This window comes from Suricata suricatta, chromosome 4, assembly GCF_006229205.1.
Source record: "Suricata suricatta isolate VVHF042 chromosome 4, meerkat_22Aug2017_6uvM2_HiC, whole genome shotgun sequence".
Classification (NCBI taxonomy): Eukaryota; Metazoa; Chordata; class Mammalia; order Carnivora; family Herpestidae; genus Suricata; species Suricata suricatta.
The window spans coordinates 109,391,089-109,403,736 of record NC_043703.1 but is presented as its reverse complement, the minus strand read 5'-3'; the positions used below and the strand labels follow the sequence as shown (position 1 = coordinate 109,403,736).

At 39.1% G+C, this 12,648-nt stretch overlaps 1 pseudogene; it reads left to right on the top strand.

The window, feature by feature from the left end:
- Nucleotides 1–5,720: 5,720 nt before the first annotated feature.
- LOC115289273 lies at nt 5,721–6,026 on the top strand (annotated as a pseudogene).
- The last annotated feature ends 6,622 nt before the right edge of the window (nt 6,027–12,648 follow it).

The window sequence follows — 12,648 nt, the reverse complement described above, 5'->3', positions numbered from 1 at the left end:
ACCACGACCAAGTGGGATTTATACCTGGGAAGTAGGACTGGTTCAATATCCACAAAATCACATCAATAAAAGAAAGGGCAAGAACCACATGATTCTCTCAATAGATGCAGAGAAAGCATTTGACAAAATACAGCATCCTTTCTTGATAAAAACGCTTAAGAAAGTAGGGATAGAAGGATCATACCTTGTGATCATAAAAGCTGTATATGAAAGACCCAACGCTAATGTCATCCTCAATGGGGAAAAACTGAGAGCTTTCCTCCTAAGGTCAGGAACAAGACAGGGATGTCTACTCTTGTTACTGTTATTCAACATAGTATTGGAAGTCTTAGCCTCAGCAGTCAGATATCACAAAGAAATAAAAGGCATCCAAATTGGCCAGGAGGAGGTCAAACTTTCACTCTTCTCAGATTACATGATACTCTATATGGAAAACCCAAAAGATTCCACCAAAAAGCTGCTAGAACTGAATCATGAATTCGGCAAAGTGGTAGGATATAAAACTAATGAACAGAAGTCAATTGCACTCCTATACACCAACAATGAAGCAACAGAAAAATCTATACACTGAAAACTATAGAAAGCTTGTGAAAGAAATTGAAGACACAAAAAAATGGAAAAATATTCCATGCTCCTGGGTAGAAAGAACAAACATTGTTAAAATGTCAATAATACCCTAAGCAATCTACAGATTTAATGTAATCCCTATAAAAATAACACAGAGCTTCAGAGAGCTAGAACAAACAATCCTAAAATTTGTATGGAACCAGAAAAGACCCCAAATAGCCAAAGCAATCTTGAAAAAGAAAACCAAAGCAGGAGGCATCATAATCCTAGACTTCAAGCTGTATTACAAAGCTGTAATCTTCAAGACAGTGTGATACTGGCACAAAAACAGACCCTCAGAACAATGGAGCAGAATAGAGAACTCAGAAACGGACCCACAAACATATGGCCAACTAATCATTGACAAAACAGTGGAATAAAGACAGTCTCTTCAGCAAGTGGTGCTGGGAAAACTGGACAGCGACATACAGAAAAACGAACTTTCTTACACCTTACACAAAAATAAACTCAAAATGGATGAAAGACCTAAATGTAAGACAGGAAGCCATCAAAATCCTCGAGGAGAAAGAAGGCAAAAACCTCTTTGACCTTGGCCGCAGTAACCTCTTACTCAATACGTCTCTGGAGGCAAAGGGAACCAAAGCAAAAATGAACTATTGGGACTTCATCAAAATAAAAAGCTTCTGCACAGTGAAGGAAACAATCAGCAAAACTAAAAGACAACTGATAGAATGGGAGAAGATATTTGCAAACAACATATCACATAAAGGCTTGGTATTCAAAATCTATAAAGAACTTATCAAACTCAACACCCCAAAACAAATAATCCAGTGAAGAAATGGGCTAAAGACATGAACAGACACTTCTCCAAAGAAGACATCCAGATGGCCAACTGACACATGAAAAGATGCTCAACATCACCCATCATCAGGGAAATGCAACATTAACAACTCAGGCAACAACAGATGCTGGTGAGGATGTGGAGAAAGAGGATCTCTTTTGCACTGCTGGTGGGAATACAAACTGGTTCAGCCATACTAGAAAACAGTCTGGAGATTCCGCAAAAAAATAAAAAATAGAACTACCTTACCACCCAGCGGTTGCACTACTAGGTATTTATCCAAGGGATACAGGTGTGCTGTGTTTCCAAAGGACACATGCACCCCAATGTTCATAGCAGCACTGTCAACAATAGCCAAAGTATGGTAAGAGCCTAAATGTCCATTGATGGATGAATGGATAAAGAAAATGTGGTATATGTACACAATGGAGTATTACTCAGCAATCAAAAAGAATGAAATCATGCCATTTGCAACTATGTGAATGGAACTAGAGGGTATCATGATAAGAGAAATTAGTCAGAGAAAGACAAATATATGACTTCACTCAATGAGGACTTTAAGATACAAAACAGATGACATAAGGGAAGGGAAGCAAAAATAACACAAATAGGGAGAGGGACAAAAATATAAGAGATTCTTAAATATGGAGAACAAACAGGGTTGCTGGAGGGATTGTGGGAGGGGGGATGGGATAAATGGGTAAGGGGCATTAAGGAATCTACTCTTGAAATCATTGTTGCACTATATGCTAACTTGGATGTAAACTTTAAAAAATTAATTTAAAAATGTAAATTTAGGCAAAAATAAAACAAAATAAGAAAACAAAATCAATTTTTCCTAAAAAGCTTTAAAAGTTATACACGTATAAAAAATTAAAAAAATAAAATCTTAAAAATTAGATTTCTTTTTTACTTGGATTGTGATTTATCTCAACTTTCATTGAATTTACAGTGTAGTTTAGAGATGAGCTACCGATACAAAAATTTAAGTAATTTCCCCTGACATCCCCTCTGAAGGATTCTTGCCTTCCTCTGAGCTGCTTACCCTGCTTCTACGTAAATTTAAACAATGGTCATGGAGGAGGCCTCCGATGTCTAAGGATGTTGTAATTTCTCCTTGATTCCAATACCAATATTATGAGCGATGTATCGGTGTTTCCATTTTCAGGAGTGTATGTGCTGCGCCTCACTCCCTTCCCTTTCTCCCCCTCACCTTCCCCACAGCTGAGGCCTATTGCACCTGCTGCCTGTGCTCCAGCCTCTTCCTCTTCACCGTCAGTGGTCAGGCCCAACCTCCTTCTCAACGCTGCCTTCTCTCTTGTCCACAACCATATCCACCAGATTCATTGTCACTCTGTTCTTCACGGCAGCCCCCTGGGTTCTACTCTTTGCTGGCCATTTTTGGTTTTCTCTGTGTCTGCTGTCCACCATTCTCTCTCTTTCTCTGGTCTGCCTGTCTTCTTTTGTTATGATTCCTGTCTCTCAGGTCAATGTCTCTTAGTTCCAGAGAAAAGGCTGTCACAGTGCTGACAGCATGCCTTTCTGTCATTTTCAATAACTGTCTTCTCCAATCCCATCAAGCAGAACATACTTTTCTGTCCTTCTATGCTCTTTTGTCATGTCTCCATTCCTTCCTTATGGATCCTACTACAGTCATTCTCAAAGGTCAGACACTCTTGCCTCAAAATAAGGGGGAACGAAACCTCAGTGAAAGAGTTCTCATCAACAGGAACTGGGAAGACGAAATATAATAGTCACAAAAGTTTTAAGGAGAGAAAAAACATTACTTGCCTCATAAGGTTTTTTTTTTTTTCAGTCTCAGTTTTGGTTTCTAGAACACAATGTAAAAGAAAGCCTGCATAAATTCTTGAGTGTTATTAGGCCCAGGGGGAATGATCTAAATAAGCTTAAAATGAAAAGATTTCCATAAAGTACAGCCAAATTGTTAATAACTCTGAAAGTGTGACGGCTGTTAATGATAAAGGGAGAGTTTAGAAAGAATAAGCCATAATTTTGGTAGAGAATTTAGACCTAATCAAAGGAGACAAATACATAATTCTCAGACAGCACAGACTATTGATTTTTAAAAAATAATTTCCTTAACTTCATTTGACTGACTGGGGTTCTCATTCCCTTTACGAAAACAATTTAGGGGTGCCTGAGTGGCTCAGTCGGTTAAGCGTCCGGCTTCGGCTCAGGTCATGATCTCGTGATTCGTGGGTTTGTGCTGACAGCTAGCTCAGACCCTGGAGCCTGTCCTTAGATTCTGTGTCTCCCTCTCTCTCTGACCCTTCCTCGCTCATGCTGTCTCTCTCTCTCTAAAATAAATAAAGACAGTAAAAAAAAAAAATAAAAAAAAGAAACCAATTTAAAGATAAAACAAGTGAGAAAAATTAGACTTTTTAAAAACACAATACATTATTTGACAGTAGACTCAAGTAAGAGAGAACTATTATATTCCTTTTACCTAGAATCATTTTCCACATTATATCGATGTGTAATAATTTAAACTTATATATGTATAATAAAATAATTCCCTTCAGTTGATTCTATGTCCTTTGTTCACGGAATTCTATTTGATGTGAACTAGACTTTGAAATCAATATAGTATAAGACAAAGACATAACAATGTGATTTGGTGAGTAAAAGAAAAAGGGAGGAGAGAAAATGATCACGTGGAAAAATGTCATAATCAATATTTTTAATATCTTCATTGTTCCAACATCTTAGAGAGGTAAATAATAATTTTTCAAATCTTATCATAGCTTTTAAGTAAGGTTATGTGAAAGCACCATTTTCATTATTATTTTGAATTATATCATCAACATCCTTTTGGAAATTTATATGGAAAATTTGCTTTAAAAATAGTTTTGGGGGCACCTGGGTGGCTCAGTCGATTAAACCTCCGACTTCAGCTCAGGTCATGATCTCACATTTGTGGGTTCAAGCCCCGCATCGGGCTCTGTGCTGACAGCTCAGAGCCTGAAGCCTGCTTCGGATTCTGTGTCTCCCTCTCTCTCTGCCCCTCCAGGCTCATGCTCTGTTTCTCTCTGTCTTAAAAATAAATAAAGTATTAAAAAATTTTTTAAATAAAATAAAAATAAAAATAAATAGTTTTGGGGCACCCGGGTGGCTCAGTTGGTTGAGCATCTGACTCTTGATTTCGGCTCAGGCCATGATCTCACGGTTTGTGAGACGGAGCCCCAGTATCCTGTCTGTCTGCAGTGCCTGTAAAGAGCCTTCACCATATGAGTAAAAGCTGCACAGAGAAAAGGAGTCTTCAATTTGTTGGCTATAATCCTCAGGAATATAGTCTCTGAAGTCAGAGATGGAGATGGGAGATGCTGGTGGCACTCCTGCAGAGACACTGTATTCCTTGACTAGAAACTAAAGAGGAAGAAAGCCCTGCCTTCTTGGCCAAATCCGCCTACAGTGGAACTTCCATAAAGCTGAGCTGGAGAAGGGGAGACAAGGAGCAGGTTGTGGCTCAAGCACTACAGATTCTTGCTGTTAGTACTGAAATTTCATAGATTTCCTTGAATAAATGTTTCTTTATTTGCTGTATAACCTTAGGATAATTTTCAGAGACTTTAAATGGATGTTTTTGTAATTTTCTTCAGTTACGGTTATTTTGCTGGGGAACAGATTCGTGTAGTACCTCAAGCTGCTATTCTGGAAGTAGAATCCCTTGAATTTTAGTTTTTGCAAGTAATCTTAGAATAGTTAAAGTAACAAGTCAATTGGGGAAAGCAGTTCTTATTTTTATTTTTAAAAATTTTTTAACATTTATTCATTTTTGAGAGACATTGTGTGAGCGGGGGAGGAGCAGAGAGAGAGGGAGACACAGAATCTGAAGCAGGCTCTAGGCTCTGAGCTGTCAGCACAGAGCCCCACACGGGACTTGAACCCAATGACTGCGAGATCATGACCTGAGCCAAAGTTGGAGGCCAAACCCACTGAGCCACTTAGGCTCCCAGCAGTTCTTATTTTTAAATGAATAATTCTATTACATACTTATTTCTTCTGCAAATAATTCTATTGGTGAGATTAACGAGCATTATTCATTATCGTGAAAAAAATGTGTTCCTTTTAAAGCCATAGTTCATTGTATTTATACTCATAAATCCCATAAGCAAACACATATCTCTCCTTTACTAGGGAACGTCAACAGATAGTAAATATCAGCGCAGGACTGCAACGGCTCAGGGGAGGGAGTGGAGGGAGCTGTGGCAGCGGCCAGGCAGCCCAGCCCTGTGAAGGTTCTCCAAGGTGCCTGGGCCCCACAGGTACCTTACCTGCCCCACCCCCTATAATGCCCAAGAGGAAGAAGGCCAGCTCTGCTGAGGGGGCAGAGGAGCAGCAGCCCAAGAGGAGTTTGGTGAGGTGGTCAGCCAAACCTACTCCTGCAAAAGTGAAAACGAAGTAAAAAAAGGTGGCAGGAAAGGATAAATCTTCAGACAAAAATGTGCAAACAAAGGGGAAAGGGAGAACCAAGGGAAAACAGGCTGAAATGGCTAACCAGGAAAGGAAAGACTTACCTACAGAAAACGCAGAAACTGAAAATGAGGAGAGACTAGCCTTTGATGAAGCCGGAGAGAAAGAAGCTAAGTCTGATTAATAACATATACCACGTCTTATCTGTGGTCTCTATCTCCTTGTACAATCTAGCAGAATATTTTTATCAACTATTTTGTAAATGCAACTTTTTTTGGTAGCTCTACCAATTTTTAAGGAGGGAATCCCATCTCATCCTATTTTTGAAGTATAAATGTTTTTTTTTATAGAGGTGAAATCATTTGCTGGTTGTTTATCTTTTGGTAGAACTAGAAAATAGTGAGACATTAAATGTGGGAGGCTTTGATTGTGTTGGGTGTCAGCTTAACATTCCATATGTGGGGTAGTTTTCATATCCCATAATTCCAAGCATACTAAATGGTAATTTGGAGTCAGTAGTGCATTTAATAGGTCTTGAACATTTTGAATTACTTCTATTCCCGTATTGCTTTTGGTAGAATTGTTTCCTGAAGAAAATCACTTTTTGATCTTGGCTCTCCTCATCAGAATTTTCTAGACTCTATAATACCTTGGTTGTGGTGGTCCCGTTTTCTTAGTAACTTTTTTACTGAGCTGAAAGATTGAAAATTTGAGTATGTAGTGTCTATGACATTCAATTGTGAATTAATGGGACCTAGTGTAATAGCATATCAAATATTGAAGCTATTGGCACTGGATATACTGTAGTTAAGGAAATTTTGCCTCTAAATTTTAAGCAGGAAGGTCACTAGAATAACCTTTTTAAAAAAAGCTTAATGCTTATTTTATTTTTGAGAAAGAGAGAGACAGAGTGTGAGCAGAGGAGGGGCAAAGACAGAAGGAGACACAGAATCTGAAGCAGGCACCAGGCTCTGAGCTGTCAGCACAGAGGCCGAGGCAGGGCTTGAAGTCACAAACCATGAAATCAAGACCTGAGCCAAAGTTGGGTGCTTAACCGACTGAGCCACTCAGGTGCCTACTGGAATAGCTTTTAGAAAAGAATCACAACTACATGACTTTTTAGATTTTTGGTATGTCTGCTAGGAATTGTGTATGGGAGTGCCTGGGTGGCTCAGCCGATTAAGGGTCCGACCCTCAGTCTCATTTCAGGTCTTGATCTCAGGGGCTTTATCTCAAGTTTATGAGTTCAGACCCCACACTGGGTTCTGCACTGGGCAGGGAGCCTACTTTAAAAAAAAAAGAATTGTGTACAAATTGAAATGTCTTTATTGATTCTCTGAACAACCAATAAAAACTCAATTATGAGAGAAAAATAGAACATAAAGGCAGTGATGATTATAAAACACAATGAAAATCCAAGTTAAGGCTTTTTATTTGTTTCAAAACCCATGTTCATACATAATTCTGTCTAAAAAAAACTTCCATGTACCAGTTGAGTTGAGTTCATCTCCCCAGAATATATATTATTTATCCTGTACAAACAATTCCTTTGGTTAGATTGTACGAATTAGTAGCAACCATAATCATATCACTTTAATGAATTATCAGTTCCTTTCTTGAGTTTTGGTTTCTATTTGGATGATTTAGCCTTTAATAGTACACGCATGTGCAAAAGAAATACAGAGCATTTCTTTGTAAACACAGCAAATCTACAAACTGTACTAATTCTTATCTTCTGGAAAGTTGGCCAACAATGAATAATTGAGGACATCCTCAGTACAGAAAACACCAAAAACATACTTGACCACTCTCCCTTCTTAAAACCTAGAACATGTTAAGGTAGAAATGGCAGGATCTATTGATGGATAGACTATGGGCTGAGGAGGACCCTATGGCTTTGGGCTGAAGCCATAGGAGGGATGGGGTTCTGCAGGGAGAGCAAGTTTTAGGGTGTGGACGTTTATCAGGGATGGTGTAGTGATTAAAATGTTTAGGCTAGTGTCTTAATCACAACTTCACACTTTTACCTAATTTGAGTCTTCTCTCGTCTCTGGCTTGCTTTAGGCAGGAAAGGCAACAGTAGGGGAGAGAGCATGATCAGCTTCTGTATCTCTTTTCTCACTGTGGTTCTCCTCCTCTTTCCTGGCCCTTGCCCAGCTCTTCTTTCAGGATAGGAAGGGACAGAAAGATCTCAGTGACAGACACCTCATGGAGGTGCCCACTGGAGAAGGCAGACCCCTTCTCTCCGATGGGGCCCTTCCTTGAGTCTATTAGTGACTCCTGTGCTGAACTCTTTGATGACTGCTCCCTGGACCCTGGAAATGCCCCTCCTCTGACTGTCATTCTTGACTGTTCCCTTTCATCTTTCACACCGCTTCTTTGTTGGGAACTGATGATCTCTCCAGGACAGAATCCAAGAGGGACCTAGGACCTGCATTTGGTGCATAAGAACCATCAATTCCTTGCCCTGCCCTCAGAGGGAGTGCAGTCCACATTTAGCGTAGCTCTCTACTCTGCCACCACTTACTACTTTAGCCTAGAGAATTTTTTTCAGAACTAGGTTTGGCATTTGCCTCCCTATCACACAAACTCCAAGAGAAACAAGCCAAACTCTCCAAGGGGTTCTCTTAAAGCTCCCTTCAATAGTTGGCTAACATGGGAGGACATACACAAAACAAAACAGATACCACAATACCAAGTGTTATAAAAAATGTGGAATAACTGGAATTATCATATACTGGTGGTAGGATTGCCTCTTTGGGGGACCTTTGACAGCATCTACTTAAAGTGACCTGGTAACTCTAAATCTAGTTAGATATCTACTACATACATACGTACACACATACAATCAATAGAAGACATATAGAGAGTGATCATAAACTTGAAACAATCCAAGTGCCCATCAGCAAGAGAATGAATAAATAATAGTGGTGTATTTTCTAAATGGAACTTTTTGAAAAAGGAATGAGCTACTGCTATATGCAATATGGGTAAATTTCACAGATATACAATAAGTCAAGGAGAAGAAGCACATTACAAAAGGGTATACACTGTTTGATTCCATCTAGATGACTCTCGATAACAAAAAAAAACTAATCTGTGTTGTTAGAAGTCAGGATAGTATAGTAAGTAGTGACTAGGACTGGGGAAGAGAGAGGTTTCTGGGTTACTTGAATATTCTATATTTAATATGATTGACGGTTGCATTTGTAATGTGATGGTTTTATACACTTCTTTTAAAATTTAACCTCGCTGTACAGTTACAAGTTGTGCATTTTATAACATGTATGTTACACTTCACTAAGAAAGTGAAAACAAAATTTATGGAGAAATTCATGTTCTCACGAGTATTCATGCATTGCATTTTCATTATTTAATAACATGGGCCTGGACTTATCTAGGAGGAATGTTTTAATTGTGAAGAGATTCTGAGTCAAATACCCCTGGAAGAGACATTTAACAAAGGGAAAATGTTATGGCTAAGTAAAAATAGTCCTCTTCCTTTGCTCCCTGTGGCTGCCGTTTTCGCTAAGCTTCTGAGGGTTCCACTCAGCTAGTAGTGTGGCTTCCAGGACTTCTTACTAGGCTTTACCAGCAGGGGTCAGCTCTGTACAAAACCCAGAAGCTGGAGCCTTCTGCGAGCTGGAACGTTCTCACCGGTTCAGTCATCTGTCCTGGCCTTTTATTTTAGTTCTGACTTCACATCTCTAGGTACACTTGACTCTGTCACCAGTACCCACTCGCATGATCAGAACATGGACCAGAAACTTCACTGCCTTCCTCCCTCATTCAAATACACTGCTCCGTCCTTCCACTTTCCAAGTAACCAGCAGCAACACTCCTTTCATGTCATCAAACCCGCCATCCCCTCTCCATCCTGCCATCCCCTCCTCTCTTCACTGACCCCTTATGCAGCCCTGACATCAAGGCTCATCAGCGCCATTACTTCGACAAACACCTTCAACGCTTTGACCATGCCAGACCTCAGCTCTTAACGCATTAATGATTTCTCATCGTCCTTTGGATGAAATACAAAACCCACTCCAGTGCCCACAAGCTTTTGCATGCCTAGTCCTGTGCGAGTACCTCTTCCACATGGACTCTTGCATCACATGCTCACTCCACACTTTCAGTTCTTTCCTGCACCTGTTTCAAAGTCATTTCTTCCAAGTCCATCCTTTTATTCTCTTTCCTGACAAGGTGTTTATTTCTTTCAAGATGCAATGTAAAATTATACCCATGCTTGTGTACTTGTGTGCTTAACGTTTGTCTTTGACATGAGACTGTGTGCTCAACAAAGGCAGTGGTCATTCTGGTTTACTCGCCTTTTATACAAGCACCAAGCACTTGACCCCACAAAGACAGGGAACAGATGTGGGACCCTCTGTTGCTTAAAATAAACCAATAGCACTTTGTAGCATATTTGTCCTTCAGAGAACTTTCACTCCATTATCATAATTATTGCGTAAGATAAGTTACATTAGTAAGATAAGCATTAGAATTCCCATTTGATAGATGAAGAAGAGAGACACAAAGAATTGACTAAAATGTCAGAGTAAGGACTAAAGCCAAAATCTCTGACTTACTCCTCTATGTATCTTAACTAGTATCTGTAAATGTTCTGTCTCAGGGCGCCTGGGTGGCTCAGTTGGTAGAGCTTCCGGCTTTGGCTCAGGTCACGATCTCACGGTTTGTGGGTTCGAGCCCCAGGTCGGGCTCTGTGCTGACAGCTAGCTCAGAGCCTGGAGCATGCTTCAGATTCTGTACCTCCCTCTCTCTGACCCTCTCCTGCTCATGCTGTCTGTCTCTCAGAAATAAATAAAAAAACATTAAAAAAATAAATGTTCTGTCTCTTGATCAAACTTGCAGTGAAAAAGATAACTTAATAGTTAAATGCCCAGGCTCCAGGGATAGACTGCTAAGGTTCTAAACTCCGATCCAACACTCAACTTGTTGTGTGACTTTAGGCAAATTACTTAACTTCCCTGAGCTTCAGTTTCTCCACCTCTAAAGTGGAAATAATATCTATCTGAGGAAGTTGTAATGATACACACACACACACACACAGCGCTAAGCATGGTGTATGAGAAGCACTCAAAGTTAGCCATTATATATAGAATTCTTTTGTGAATAGTGATTATATTTCCTCCTTTCCAGTAACTCTAAAAGCACAGGGCCTTTCAAGGTAATGTTTAACACAAATGCTGGACACTATCTTCTGGCAACATTGGGATTTTTGTTTTCTTGAATTTATTCTTATCTGTGAATACTGTTGCCTTTGAGGAATAAAAAAAAAGTATAATATGTACTCTTGGTGTGACCACTCCCAGGTGTATACCCTTTAAGACCTGATAATTAGGAGCAGACTCCTAGACGCCTGTTTTCTCTTAGTTCACTCATTGTAGAGTCCATTTTCCTGTCCCTCTTTGGGAGAGTGTAATTGATATAACTTGCATCCTCAAACTCCCTTTATTGTGGGATGGCTTCATATACAACAGCTATGGCAGTTACTGCGACTTGACCTAATAAGGCATTGAGTTAATAGAGTAATCTCTACCCCCACAGGACAGGACAGAAAATTTTAGAGTAGCATGCAAAGGAAGCAGGTTAGTTCTCTTCATGGTGGAAGCCTAAAGAAGTTTATTAGAATGAAAAAATCACATGCCCTTTGAAAAATTGCTTTATGCAGGATAAAGTGATAATTTAAAATAAGCCTACAAAGGAGAAGTAAAGGTCATGACATTTTATCTCATGTGGTTGGCCCTTTTAAAAATATGTCCTGCTGGAATATTTTTGTCTCCTGCAGTTATTACTATAAACATAGAGGAATAATGGTCCCTAATGAAATTTGTCAAACATATGAGTGCAAACTTATTTTATTTTTTTAATGTTTATTTATTTATTTTGAGAAAAAGGGAGAAAGAGAGAGTGGGGGAGGGGCAGAGAGAGAGAGAGAGAGAGAGAGAGAGAGAGAGAGAGGGAGAGAGTCCCAAGCAGGCTCTGTGCTGTCACAGCAGAGCCTGATAGAGGACTCAAACCCACGAACCTAGAACCCATTAACCTCGAACCCATGAACCATGAGATCATGACCTGAACCTAAGTCAAGAGTCAGAAGGTCAACGGACTAAACCGCCCAGGCGCCCCCATGTGAATGCAAATTTAAATGGAGGTTACCCTGGAAAGCTAACACAAAGGACTAATGGGTTGCAATCTGTTAGAACAGATTAAAATGTTTTGTTTAACTATGTATGGTGATGCCTCTTCCTCTCTTAATCATCATTTATTCACATTTTTATGTAACTACCTGAGTTATGAATCTGTAAGAATTTGTTTAAAAGACAGTAAAAGCATTTTTACCTATTCTGTGTCTTTTAGAGAATTCAGTAAACTATTAACAGTATAGGACAGAATACTTTCCATTATAATGTTTAATGATCTTTTCAGTTTTTATTGAAGTACTACAAATTAATCAGCTCTAATAGGTTCTCTTTTACCTACAGTCCGTTTTTTTTTTGAAATGATGAATTGGTTCTCCAGCATTCTCCAAAGATGGTCAATGACATTTTTTATTTTATTTTATTTATTTATTTTTTGGTAACTTTATTTATTTTATTTTTTTAGAATATAACACTATTTTTTAACATATGCAATTATTTTCCATCATTTACAATACAGTAGTTACAATGACACTCCAAATGGATAAGCAAAGTAAAAAATCAGAACCCCAACTTCTATTTCATGTAATTAGACTTATACAGAAATTAGAAGGTTAAGTAACAACTAGTTAATCACCTAATTTCACAGCT